Source organism: Nothoprocta perdicaria, unplaced genomic scaffold, assembly GCF_003342845.1.
Source record: "Nothoprocta perdicaria isolate Ctin4 unplaced genomic scaffold, notPer1 scaffold_293, whole genome shotgun sequence".
Taxonomy (NCBI): Eukaryota; Metazoa; Chordata; class Aves; order Tinamiformes; family Tinamidae; genus Nothoprocta; species Nothoprocta perdicaria.
The window spans coordinates 181,168-195,455 of NW_020455525.1; positions in this window are offsets into that span (position 1 = coordinate 181,168).

Here is a 14,288-nt window from a genome sequence, read left to right on the forward strand (position 1 = left end):
TTTTTTTTTTTTTTTTTTGCAGACAATGTTTGGGGAGTTCTTCAGCAGGAAGATTGATTTTCTTTTTGACATTGTTATATTGTTTTTAAGGATTTCTGAATTTGTTTGGGGCTCTTTTTTTTTTTTTGTTTGTTTGTTTAATGCCCAGCAGTTGGTAGGCTACTTGTTTACTTTAGCTCTGGCCAGTTTGAATATCTATTCTTTCTCTTATCTCTCCAGTGGTATCCTCTCCATCTGTTCAATTCTCACTAGCGATTTTCAGTCTTATCTTTTCAAACCATCTTCAGGAGCAGCTTTGCAAATGTTTTCCTAAAAGGACTTGGCACTGCAGAAGTCCTGAAAAAAGCGTTTAACTGAGATTTGAGGGAGAACATGGAGAAATGAACATATGTAATGAAATGAACATACATAGTGTTGTTTTTGTCTTTTTCAGTACAGAATTCTTCTTGGCATTTTCACTGAACTTTAATGCCCTCTACCCATGAAAATATAATGATGTGAAAAAAGCTAAGAGACAAAGGGTAAGACTAAATGTGTAACATCAATTTAAGTGTGCTTATCAGATTTTACCCCATTAATAGATGTGTACCATGAACACTAAGAATTGTTAAAAGAGGTAAATATGTTCTTTAAGGTGAATATTTTTAAAGTGAATATTTTTAAAATATTTTTAGAGATGCAAAATGTAATAAAGATGAATGAACACAGAGTATTCAACATCATTACTTCTGTCCCATTTTCAAATGGAATCTTGAAATGAGTTTGACTTCTGTGACACTGACTATTTATTTGACTTTGCACTTTCAAGCACATTATGTAGCACATAATATAAGCCTGATCTCTAAGAATATTCATATATTGCAATTAACAAACAGTGTAATCAATCATCTGGTTTCTTGCTGCTACCTGTTTGGACTTGTTTGAAGGAAGGAAACTGTAACAGTAAAGGAAATTACAGTATCACCATCTTCATTTTCCAGATTCTAAATAGGAAACAAGAAAAAGTAACAAGAGTCAAATTAAAATTTTTCAAAATCTTTTGGGAATTATGAGATTTCAAGGTGAGACTTCACCTTGAACTGAGGTAAAAAAAATCTAAAATAGCCTTAAAAAGGAGTTAAATTTCATTTCAGATAAATGCTTAGAAAGGTTGTTCATCAAAGTCTCTTAAAGAAGCAGTTATAAGCAAAATAGGAAAACACTTCATGTAGATAAGAACGTTTAAAGGAAAGGACACTCAGAACAGAAATACATGATCAGCTTTGAGTGGATTGAAATCATCATGGAAGTCCCACAGGGATCTCTGCTTAAGCCTATGTTTTTCAAGAAAAGTATAAAAGATTAGGAAAAAAGGTGCGTGATTAGTGAAGTAGAAAAGTTCTCTGGTAGTACCATTTTCTTTAAGTATAATAAGAACGAAATATAACTTCAAAGCATTTCAGAAGCACTTCACAGTATTGAATTACTGGGCAATAAAATAGCAGATAATATACAATATACATAGATGTAAGAGAACATCCATGGAAAAAAAATCCACTATTTTTTACTATGAAATGATGGGCTCTAAGCTGACTGTGATGATCAAATGAGATTTTAGGAATAAAATGGATATCTTTCTAAAAACACCATCTCAGGGCTCAGTCCTAGTCAAAAATATGGACTCAGTAGTGGAAGATATTTGGGAAAAGGCAGAGAATACGACACTGAATAGGAATGGAAAAGAAAAGGCAACAGCTTATTACAAGGATACCCATGCCCTCCTGACCACCTGATGTTCATTAGTAGTCTCCTTTGTCTTGACTCACTGGCATTTGTAGACAATTCGTGATAATCAGGACAAGAATCAGAGGAGTTAAAACCTTAATTTTTGTCATTTGCATAAGTGAGGTGGAGAATCATACTGATTGAGAAAGAGGTATGCCGAGAAGGAAACAAGCAAATCAGTCCATCCTTAAACATTTATAAAGGGCAGTACATTTTAAGAACTAATAATGCAATAAGAAGAGCTGTAATTTTAAAATGCATTCTCTTTCTTAGGAACATTTGTAATGACCTATAGAAGCCCAAATGACTAAGTTGCATATATATTAAGAATTATTATCTATACAAATAATTGAAAGAGCATACTGGTTTTTAATTAGAAATTCAAAATTCTTCAAGTGCAAAATATTGCTCATGTTAGTCTAGAGAAGATTTGCCCTGAGAAAAAGTGTATTCAAGAGTCACATGGTGGACTATTTCCTGACATGCTAAATYGCCATTAACTTAGAATACACTGGGAAATCTTACAAACTAGGAAATATAGAGTCCGTGGAAATTGCATTTCACAAAACTAAGAAAAAAAAAAGAAAAAAGAAAACAATATAGTGTTCAACAGTGCTGACAAAATACCCGTTACACATGTTTTAATGGCTGTTCAGTCTGTTTTTGGAGATGTTAAATCCTTTCACTGAAATGCTGGTGGCCTATTTGGTAAACTAAAAAACTGATCTGACAGCAACCTTACTCTTGGGAGAAAAGGTAGATGCCATGTTTCACAGATACTCTCAGAGGCTTGTTTTACTCATGATATGAACTCATTACATGAGCTGCCACTGATTTCTAATACATGCCTAACAAAACATACATGCTCCTCACTAGCATTTTACTAGTTATTTATTTGCACATTTCTTACCGTTGTTTTTGTATGCTTCCATGTGAAATGTACAGAATACCTCACTAAGGAATACACTGGCTTCATAAGCCAAAAAAAACAAAAAAGCAAGATGGGGGCAGGAACTTTTGGTATTTTAAGTCTTTTTGTGGTAAACAACAGAAACCAATTCAGCTAAAGCATGTAAAGGGAAAATGCAGAGAAGACCGTATTWGCAAATATAGTTCAAAACTGTTATTGGGTCTGATATCTCTAAATACTGTAAGGCTATATCACAGCACTGCTAGCAATAGATGTTTTTGCAATGCATCTCATTACTTCTTCTTCATATCAAGTTTTTCCTCCAATATAAAAATAGAGAGTCCCCTGCATTGATCTTAAGTCAGTYTGCCAGGGTCCTGTCTTCACTCTTTCAACTCATCTCTCTCTCTATCATATCTCAGTGTCCTACCTCCAGCATTAAGAATCATATTGATTCCATATTGAGCTGATTCTGGGAACAAAGGTGAAGAGCACTACACTGAACAGAGAATGCTTTTCTTCTTTTTTTTTTTCTTAGTTTAATGCCCATGAAATTAATGTGTTTGGCCAAATTTTGCAGGACAGTTTCCATATCCAAGCCTTATTTCTTCTGGATGAAATTAAAGTGAAAGCTGTGCTCCAGGGGCACATATAATGAACTTCAACCATGGAAGGACTTTCAGCTCATCTGACTGGGACCAGATCCTGTAACAACTCCTGTAAATATGAAAGTAGGCACTGAAATCCCCCCTCACACACACACACACAAAATCTCCACCATTTGCATTTGCAGATGTGCTCTCATTGCACTGTGTACAAGAGCAGACACAGCCTCATTTAGCAGAGGGARTGTTATCATGCCACAAACTGAATTTTTTCTTTTTATGGTTTCAGTTATCAGTTATTCGGGGTAGATCAGTGCTCTACGGAAGAACTATTCCCTATCAAGAGCTAGTAATTTCATTATCCCAAAACAGGAGCTACTGATTTAAGTACTTACTCTTGCCTTGGCATATGAATAAGTAATTGTGACCTTAGGCGGGATTAGATAGTGGACTATACATCTTGCTAATGGTCTCTCAATACAGGTGACCAGGTTGCACTGCACTCTTCATGCTTTCTTACTTTGTGCCTCAGCATATAACAGCGTTTACAGGATAACTCACAAATCAAATAAAATTAAAGGAGGCCAAACTGTTATGTTCATATCGCTCATATAATCATCTAAAACAATAATGTTTAACTTAAAAATTGTGAGATAAACCTATTTCTTTCTAGCTGGCATTTCACTGTCCTCTTCATTTTTGTATCCACATGCTAAACTTACAAACTTACAAAATTAAGGAAATGTGAAATTTTTGTATATTCACATTGTTCACATAGTTCCAGTCGTTGTGAAGATCATGACAAAACTTCAGGATCTGACAACATTTAAAAGACGAAGGTGTTCAGGGCAAACAAAGAAGTATTTCATACATAACCTTGTAATACAACATATAATAGTGGTTGACCATTTCCCACTTTCCCAGTGTAAACATCAGAATACCACTGAAGTCAAATCAACCCTATTTATTCTTTCTTTTACCAATGATTTTGTCTCATCTATCTTCTATGAGCCTGGGCTTCACTAAAAACATATATATGATTAAAAGGCAAAACTACCTGTCATTGTGTATCTTTCCGTAGCAAACATATTCTAATTTTGTTCTTTGTATTTAAAGAAAGATTTATGAGTCTGCAGCCCAATAACATATGATTGCAGTCACATYCATAACACCTGAGTCTAATGAGTTTACAGGGTACTAACCAAGTGGAATGGTAATTCAGAGAGGATGTTAATAGACACTGACTATATTGTTCTAAGAGCATGATGTGAAACAGCATCTAATTATTTAGAAGAATACCCATATCCCAGGCTGTGCCATTAGATGCCTAAAATTTATAGTAAACTAAAAGCTTCCCTTAAGTAACACAGACATTGTAACAAAAGAGGAAAACAAATATTTATGTTGCACAGTAGCACCACTTAATCGATATAATTTTTGTATCTGCTGTCCTTTGCCATGAGAAAAGAAACGATTTTTATTCTTGATCATTTTAGTTGTCCATAGTCACCAGTGCTCCTGCAGCAARCACATTATGTTTCCAGTCTCCAGCAGTTTTTAGTCTACTTTTCCAGCATAAACACTTAGGGCATGACTCTTTGTTGTACTCCATGTTTTGTTTATTGACTCAATTAAATAATTTCTTTGAGAGATTTTTTCAGTGTATTAGTTAGATGGTTTCTAGTTAGAGTCTTCTGATTAGTGCACTAATTAGTATCTGTATTCAGAGACAAATATGTAGGGCTTTGTGTTTTGTTTTGTTTTTGCCAAAAGTTCATCAAGTGAACCAGTACAAGTCATACGTTTTCCCAGAATTTCTTTTTCTTTCTGTTTATGCATTTCTTACTGTGTATATATAAATGGCTTTGATCTTCTCTCTGAATGATCTCATATAAGAGCAAACTATTATAAAAGAATAATAGCTTATAAATTTACTCAGATATGAAGTGTTGATTTGCAGAAGAGATAAGACTGAATAATTCAGCAACCTATCTGAAAATTCCTGTAACTTCTGTTACCCCACCAAAGGTCTTCATCCCATCTAGCAGCAAGAGGAGAGCTGCCTCTTTTCTCCCAGCAGTGCTTGAGAATACATTAAACAGCTGCCCAGAGGTAATGTCTGTAACTCTGTTTGTGGAGAAGCATCTTTAAAAACAACACTATTTACTATTGTGAAACTTTTCTAAGAGGCTGTTTGTTTTTTATCTGAAGAATTTCTATTTTTTTCACATGAATCATTGGAGACCAGTCAGATAACAGAAGAGAGAGCCTTTTCATCTCTGGACAGCTCTTCAAAGAGGTAGATGGGAATTTGGCCACATGACTTTCATTGATGGAAGATGTACAATTAGATCTAAGCATTACTTAACCAATATTTTTTGACCTTTATCAGTCTGTGGAGCTGTAAACACTTTCTATGGAAGATATAGACCCTTTAGAGATATCAAATATTGGTAGTTCCATTCATATATGAATGTGTTTTTCACAGCCAACCTTCATGTATCCATTACAAAGAGTATGTGAGCCACWTTAGCTGCTTAGAGGCCACTCCCTAGAGGAATTTCACAAAACATTTCTCAGTATCTTATTTAAAAATGAAGGTCTACAAAAAAGTGTAAAACATTCCTAGAAGGGAATAAGATAGATCCTCTTTCTTTAGCTCTTGGAATTGTTCCTTTAAAAGCCCTAAATAAAATGAGTTCTGATGATGCCCCATTCTCTATGAAGGTCTAGCCTTCCTTTTTGTGGGTTGGACATGGATAAAGCCTATCCCTCTTGTTTCAGCTCTAAAATTAAAGGTTGATTTGTGAAACATTATTTGCCTTTTATGAGTTACCTGTGATTAAGAGAGGAAAGAACTGCAACCCCATCTCAATGCATKACTGTTTTTACAGAAAATATGACTCTTTCTACCTAAGCTAAAGCAAAAGCAAATGAAAACACTGTTATACAGATCTTTCTCCCTGTTCTGGAGTCATACATATAGGAGGGAAATATTGTTCTATTTATCTGCTATCATGTGAAACTGGGAAATGGGACTTTTGATTCTGAACTGACATAAGAAATTCAGTATGAGGCTGGCTTTTTTGTCTCAGTTTTCAGGCTATAGCAAGTCTTCAACTATGGGAAACTGAGACAAGTTTCCTAAACGTCATGTCACAGCATGAATGATCTGAAGACTTTTTCATATAGCCAAACAGTTTAGCAGTTCATGAAGTCTTATTGAGAATAAACATAATGAAGAAATTATGACATTATGATTCCAGTTGTGAAAGAAATATTGCACTCTCAGTATATGCAGTGAGATGAGACACTGTGACATATCTTATACACACTGCTACCCTTCCCTATATTTTGTAACCCTTTATGATCCCTACTGAAAATATATGTAAAATAGACATTTCAAGCCTAATATTAAATACTTTCTAAAATTAAATACTTTTAAGAATTTGATATTAAATTACTATTTAAATAAATATCACTGAAGAGAATTAGCATGGACAAGGACATCTGTAAGTCATTTAGAGAGTCAAAACAGATGTGTAAAGTTCCTCTCTTTTTCAGAGGTTTTTCTTCCATATTATTCCTTAAATGGCTGAATATGTACTTCTATTGTAGGGAATTCTTTCTCTCTTGAAATATGAAGAATGCATCTATATTCCTAAAAGGATAAAAAAAAAAGGAAATGGTGATGCAGATGGATCAATATAAGCATATATGACAGTAGCTGGGAGCTGCATGCAGTAGCCTAAGTAAACAGAGTGACAGGATGACTTTTCAAAACAAACTTGTCATGTTTATGCTTGTTATCAGCTCTCCTGACAACCATTTTCCTATCAGCTAACTACACACTTAATTAGGGTATTAACACAGTTCTTCCTCCACACCTCCTGTCTTTCCCCCAAAAGAACTTATCTCTGTGCCACTTCTGGGAAAAGAGCGGGCAAGCAAGCAAGCAAGAGAGAGAGAGAGAGAGATAGAAGGATGGAAGAAAGGAAAAAAGGATAAAAGAAAGGAAGAATGTAATGAAGGAAGGAAGGATGAGCATGATTACACAGGGTGGGAGGGAAACAAGCAGTGCTCTGGCATGCTCTGTACCAGATTTTGCACAACAAACAGTCCACGAGAGCAAGAAGGCCAGACTGCTCCACTGAAAGAAGACAGACTCACTTCTGTGTTTTCCATTTATAAATGCTTGAGGCAAGAAAGAAGAATCCTTCAACCRCTATTTAAGGCTCAGCCATCACTTTGCGCAAGAGCCTTCCTATGCCCAAGACACAGCACAGCAAACTACAAAATGCTTTTGTAGGCTGTGTATTTTTTGGGGGGGTAAGTAATGACTTCAGTTAAAAACACAGGGGTAAATTTTGTATAGTTCGGTTCCTGTGCACAGTTCTCAGTATCATATCCACAGCAGAGTTCCGCAACAGAAGAACCATTAGTGCCTGGAGAAACACTAGACACTTCCATGATAGTGCTATTCCTCTTAAATATAGCTTTTTATTCATCTCTACTTCGAAACCTCAGTGGGTTTTGTGATTGATCAAAACTCTGACTTTGCTATATTTATTTGTGATTTGAACACTTTCTGGGCATTTATGCTTTGCAGGATAGGAAGTAAAGCATGTCTTTGGTACAGGGGGATTTGCACAGGTAGTCTTCCTCAAACACTACTGTAAGATATCCCAATCAAGACCAAGAACAACCACTTCTGAAACTCTTATATGTCAGAATTACCTAGCCAATACAATGATTTGTGAATTTAGACCTTATTTATTTATTTATTTATTTATTTATTTATTTATTTATTTATTTTCAGATGTGCTATCACACACATTAAATTAACTGAATGAAATGAATACAAAGGCAAGGGCAAGTGCAGGGTCCTGCACCTGGAAAGAAATAACGCTTAGTGTGTTTTCGTGGCCAAGAAGGCCAATGGGATCMCGGCCCGCATTATGAGGAGTGCTGCCAGCAGGTCAGAGGAGGGGATCCTGCCTCTCTATCAGTTCTGCTGAGGCTGGAGTATTGTGTGCATTTCTGGACTCCTCAGGACAAGAGGGATGTAGAGCTTCTAGAGAGGTTCCAGTGGAAGGCAACCAGGATGATTAAAGGACCAGAGCATCTATTGTATGAGAAAAGACTAAGTAAGCTGGGCCTGTTTAGCCTGGAGAAGAGAAGGTTGAGAGGAAATCTGATCAATATGTATAAGTACCTCAGGGGAGAATGTAGGAAGGGGCCGAGCTCTTCTCAGTGGTGGCCAGTGATAGGACAAGGGGCAATGGGTACAATTTGAAACACAGGCAGTTCCATCTYCAGGTGAGGAAGAACTTCTTTCCTGTGAGGGTGTCAGAGCCCTGGAATAGGCTGTCCAGGGAGATTGTGGAGTCTCCTTCTCTGGAGGTTTTCAAAACCTGCCTGGATGTGACCTTGTGCCATCTTGTGCTCTAATTGTCCCTGCTAGAGCAGGAGGGTTGCACTAGATGATCTCTAGAGGTTCCTTCCATCCTTAACCATTCTGTGATTCTGTGAACTAAAACTGGATGAATATCATATCTAAAAATATATTTAAGCAAGAAAACATATTTAAAAATGAACAGCAGCATTTCTAGCAACTGTTATGAAAAAATCACTTCTTTCCTACCATATTTAATATTTTATAATGAATCTAGCAGGAAAAACAATAGCTGACTCATTGCGTAAAATACAAGGACTGAGTGATAAATATAAAAGTCAGAAAAAGATGAAACAATATGATTTACTTGGGTCATATATGAAAAATATTAACAAGAAAGAAGATAAATCTCATAGATCTGGAAGACCCTGGAGGGGTCAGCAGAATAATATTTTTACTGTTGCTACTCTTACGACTATGACTGTTCTTCAGTGTAAGGTCTAGGRATACGTCCTCAGCAAAGATTATATGATGTTGCACAGATGCAGAATTAAAAAGCAGTTTCTATCCCCCAGGAACTGCTAGTGCAATTTTGCATTCAAAAGGCTTGTACCATTTTGGGATATACAAACAGGACAATTTTAATTGGATTGGGGGAGATACAAACTTTCCATTATAAGTGCTGAGATAGCAAATATACACAATGATGCTTTAGAGCTATAAGTATGATTAAAGGAGTGGAAAACCTGTTTTATTTGAAGTGATTCTAGTATTCAACTTAGAATATCTGAGAGAGATTATGGATATCTTCATCACAATTAAAGAAAATTCAGTAGAAAAGGAATTCTGCAGGTCAAACAARGATATAATGCTAGTTAAAAGTTGGGAGTCAAAGGTAAATATATTCAAACTTGATTAAAATTATTTTAATAGCATTTATATATATCTTGCAAGGTCTAATGCAAGACCTTGCATTTTTTTTAAATTCTATGCTCTAATTCAAAAATAATAATTCAGAGAAGTCCCTTGGCCTGTGATATTTAKTCAAAGTACAACAGTCCTTTTTGTCTTCATCAGTTTAAGAATCTAGGAAATTTAGTATTACATTCTTTTAATGTGAGTCTCTCTTTCTTTGCCAATGAAGAATGAMCAAAAAAGTTATTGAAGTACTCAGGAAACTGAAATGCTGATGGACTTTGATCTAAGCCTCTKACTTTCTTATGTTAAATTATATCCTCACAGCTGTAGAAAAAGTGATAGAATCCTGGATGTTTTGCTCTTTTGGTTGCAGAAGCTTGTTAAGTTGAAGATGTCGAAGATAATTTGACCACATTGTTCCCAAAAAGTTTCTCTGAAAGATTCTACTTACCAAATATTTATATCTGTTGTCATTGGCTTTCATAAAGTTCTCCCAGTTGAGGGTGTCCCAGGGAAATTATATGTTCTTTTAAGGTGGATCATTTAGGTGAAGTAAATCTCAAAATACTGGATGGAATTTCAGATTCATTATTTCAAGAACTTATTGTGGGACATACTGTTCCTGAGCCTTGGGCAACACTTTGAAATATAAGGGCTATTGCYCAATCCTTATATCTCTAAAATGGAATAAAATTAGAGCATTTCTGAGACTAAATCCTCTAGGTCTACTAAGCAGCTGCCTTCAAAGAAAAATTCCTTGTCTTGATAAACAAGCAAATGGAAGCACCTGGGTTCAGACACATATGTTTTCTACCTTGGAATATTAACATTTGAAATCAGACAATTGAAAGAAATGAAAAAAAAAAAAAAAAAGGATGTATTATCATTACTAAGAGAATACTGAGTTTCTGGACATGCTTTGTCCTGAAGTGATATTAAGCAGTTTTATTTGTATAATTCTACTAGCCCGAAGTAAAAGCTTCAAGATTGTACAAGTGAAGGTTGAATTATCTTTGACCAAATGTTTCAGTTTACAGCTCTATTTTTAACTCTGTTTGTGAATTTTCCAAGACACTAAACTCTCTGGAAAGCTCTTTATTTTTCTAAAATGCTTTGGGAAACTCTCATTAACTGGATTTAGTTGCACTGCCTTCACTGGGTATACGTATGAAAAAAAAACAAACACTCTAAGGGTTTGGCATAGGTTGATTTTGTTCACACAATCCTGAGATGGAAAAGCCAGTTAGTAGAGACTTTAACTGTGAAAAATAGATGTCATTTTTTTCATAGAAACACCTAAATTACAGATAATGTGGACTGAATCTAACACAGAATGTGATATATCACGTATAGGACCAGGAAAGCTGAGTCAAGTTAAAACCACATTTGTTGCTTCTCTGTTATTCAAAAATTGCCTTTGGTATCTGTGCTTCTGAATGCAAGGGCTGAGGTTTATCTACTGTCAGCCAGCAAAAGAAGGCCAAATTTATTTACGGATAAGAATTCAGATGAATAAAAGAAAATAGTCGTTTCAAATTTTAATAAAAATATATAATATTTGGGAGTGGTACAATTAACCTCAATTTGGATATGAAAGATTGGGTTCTATTAGGAAGCATATCATGTAGAATGATGTTAAATTTGTGTTAATTTTAACAGTGACAATCAACATCTTTAAGTGTCTTTTGCTAGTCATGGGGAGGGTGCTTTGCAAGTCTGAAGGCAAGATGAACTAAAGAAATTAAAGTTTGCTCATTAGGTGCAGCACATGAACTTGAATACTGGTTTGCTCTTCTCTATAACCAGCTTTCTGACTAATGATAATTCTTGTGTCTGATTTTATTTAAGGTGTAATTGCTGTCAGGAGGCTAGAAAGTGAGAAGTGGGAACTAGAATGAAGATGGCAATGAGATTTTAACATATATATACACACACACATAAGCTTTCCATGAGCATCTCCCAGTAGTAGGARTAGACAAATTTAACCTGACAGGAAAGAGTGAAACATCTCATGATCCGGGCTAATACTGAAAGCTTATAAGGTACAACATCACATTTGCTTTCTCTCCTTCAGTGTATTACTTGGAAATTGAAATGCTACAGGTAGACAGTTTTAGCACTTAGTTTTTCTGAATTATCAATCTGAAGGTCTATCAACAGGTATCATTTGAAAAAATCAGATATACTCATCTGTAAGTAGTCTTAGAAAACATCTCAGACTTACTCTGTCTGATCTGTTCACCTACCAAATACCAAGCTGAGCAACCAGGAGGTATTTTTAGAAGGCATAAGTATTTCTGCACTTCCAACAAGAAACTGGAGCCTATTATTAAATGTGATTCTCCTGGCTTTATCAGTGTAACAGAATGATGATGATTTGTATCATCTGAAACATGTCTAGAGGGACTGAAAAATGTCACCTTGCCAGCACCCCCATCTTAAAAAAAAAAAAAAAAAAAAAAGAAAAGAAAAGAAAGTGGTAACATATCTGTAGAATTTCTGGGAATTCTCTTAGATTTTTTTTTCTCTCTCTTTAGAGAGAGAACAAAACTGAGAGTCAAAACCAGCCAGAAGCCACAGAGAATTAATGCTAAAAGCTAATCCAAGCTGTTGAATTCTTATTCTCCTTCTGAAAAAGCAGTCCTTTGGGTTGGCAGTGGGTTTTCATGCATTGCTGTTTTTGGCCTTCAATACTGCACACTGGCCTGAGAATTAAGATGATTAGTCTGCTGACTCACTGTGACTTTGGGTAAATTGTGGAGCTAAAATTTCAAGTGTTGGATGCSTTTGGGACTTCATTTAGGCCCCTCTAGCTGTATGCTACTACATCTACTTTTAAAGAGGGAGGGAATCTTAATAGCATGTACATAGTTCACGAGCACAATTTTTCTGTCTGCAAGAGGAGGTCAAGTGTCTCCTGCTTGCTGGTGGTGAGACAGAGGACCGAATGGGGAGGCAAATCCTGTACTCTGTGCTCCTTACTCCCTCCCGCTTTTATAGCCTTTCAGAAGTCTTTGATCCATTTTGTAGTCAATATCCCCAGAAACTGTAATTACACACCATTCAGATCCAGACCAATGGTTCCCAGTCTGCGTCTATCTGAGCTGTGCTTGAGGTAGTTATCATGTTCCACACCTCACTGGAAAACTGGTAAGGTGATTTCCCCTCTAGTACATAAGTCATAGAGGAGAATTAATATGGAAATTATGATGATATTAACAATGAAATAATAACAATAATAGTACCATTAACAATAATAATGTTATTAGTGTTTCAGGGTCACAGAGAGAATGAAATTACTGTATTTAAAGCAGTACAAAGTGAATTATGTCTACTATGCTGTTGAAATATGATGTGAACCTACATCTCTTCCCCTATCTTCTCCTGCTGCACTACCTACACTCACTTTCTCTAAGCTCCAGCATCTGCTGCATCCTCTCCCAGCTCTTCCTGTGCACCTTATCCCCATGCGCAGCTGCCTCAGGCCTCTGCTTGGCTGAGCAGCACAGGCTAGGGCTTCTGCTAGTTCTTCAGGCTCTGTTAAGCAATTGCAAGATCTTCCTTGCACAGATTGCTGGTGACTTGCCTATATCTGAGCAGCCAGTGCTTACAAGACATACACTGCCTGCAGGCATTTGGTGGGTCCCAGGCAAGGCTGCCTGCAGAGGTCTAAGAAATCAAAGCACCCACCTGTGAACCAGCAAAATAAATCTTGAGCCAAGCTTATTTGTTGCACAGAGGTGTTGACTGATTTGTAAGAGGTAACTCGCTCTACAACATCTGCAGAAATTCAGGCTGCCTTAGCTTCTAATAGATTTGCAACTTACCAGTGGCGAAGCCTTGATCTTGACTACAGGTGACAAGAAGACAGAGGCAAGCTTGTTTTAGGGCCTCCACATGAATTGTATTTAGGCAGATCCATTGTATTTAGGCAGATTTCAAATTGTAGATGAATCAAAGTACTTTAGTAAAAGTCTCCTTCTCCATAAAAGACAAATGCTAAATTCCAAAGAGCATTAGTTCAGGAATGTCTTTTCCAAATGATCTCAAAAGTAATTTGTCTTTCCTTGGAGGATGAATGGCTGAGTCAACTTTTTCTTGATTTAGAACTAGCAGTTTTCAGCACATGGATAAGTAATCAGCACTTTATCAGAGGTCTGTCTTCYAAATAATTAAATCAAGTGATTGTTACATTGAGTAATAGAGATATTTTCTGACAAAACCTCTTTCTGACCTCATTAGAGAAAGCAAATTCCTTTGGTCAGGGCTGAAGATAAATGAAATGAAAACAAATTGCCAGAAAAAATCTAATATTTAAAAATATACAYCTCCAAAACAGTAATAGTCTTACACTGGAACAGGTTAATGGCCAATGTGGTATGTTTTATTAGTTTAGAAATTATGTTGGCAAATAATAACATCATTGCTGATGACAATGCATTCACATTTTAACTTAATTTGAGAAAGAGACCCCTTTCTGATAGCTGATAGCCCTGAGAGCTGCACTGTCATCCAGAGAGACCTGGACAGATTGGGCAGTGAGAAATCTCATGAAGTTCAACAAGGGCAAGTGCAGGGTCCTGCACCTGGGGAAGAATAACTCTAGACATCAGTACAGGCTGGGCACTGACCTTCTGCAGAGCAGCCCCGCAGAGAGGGACCTGAACGTGGATGACAAGTTGACCACGCAYAAGCA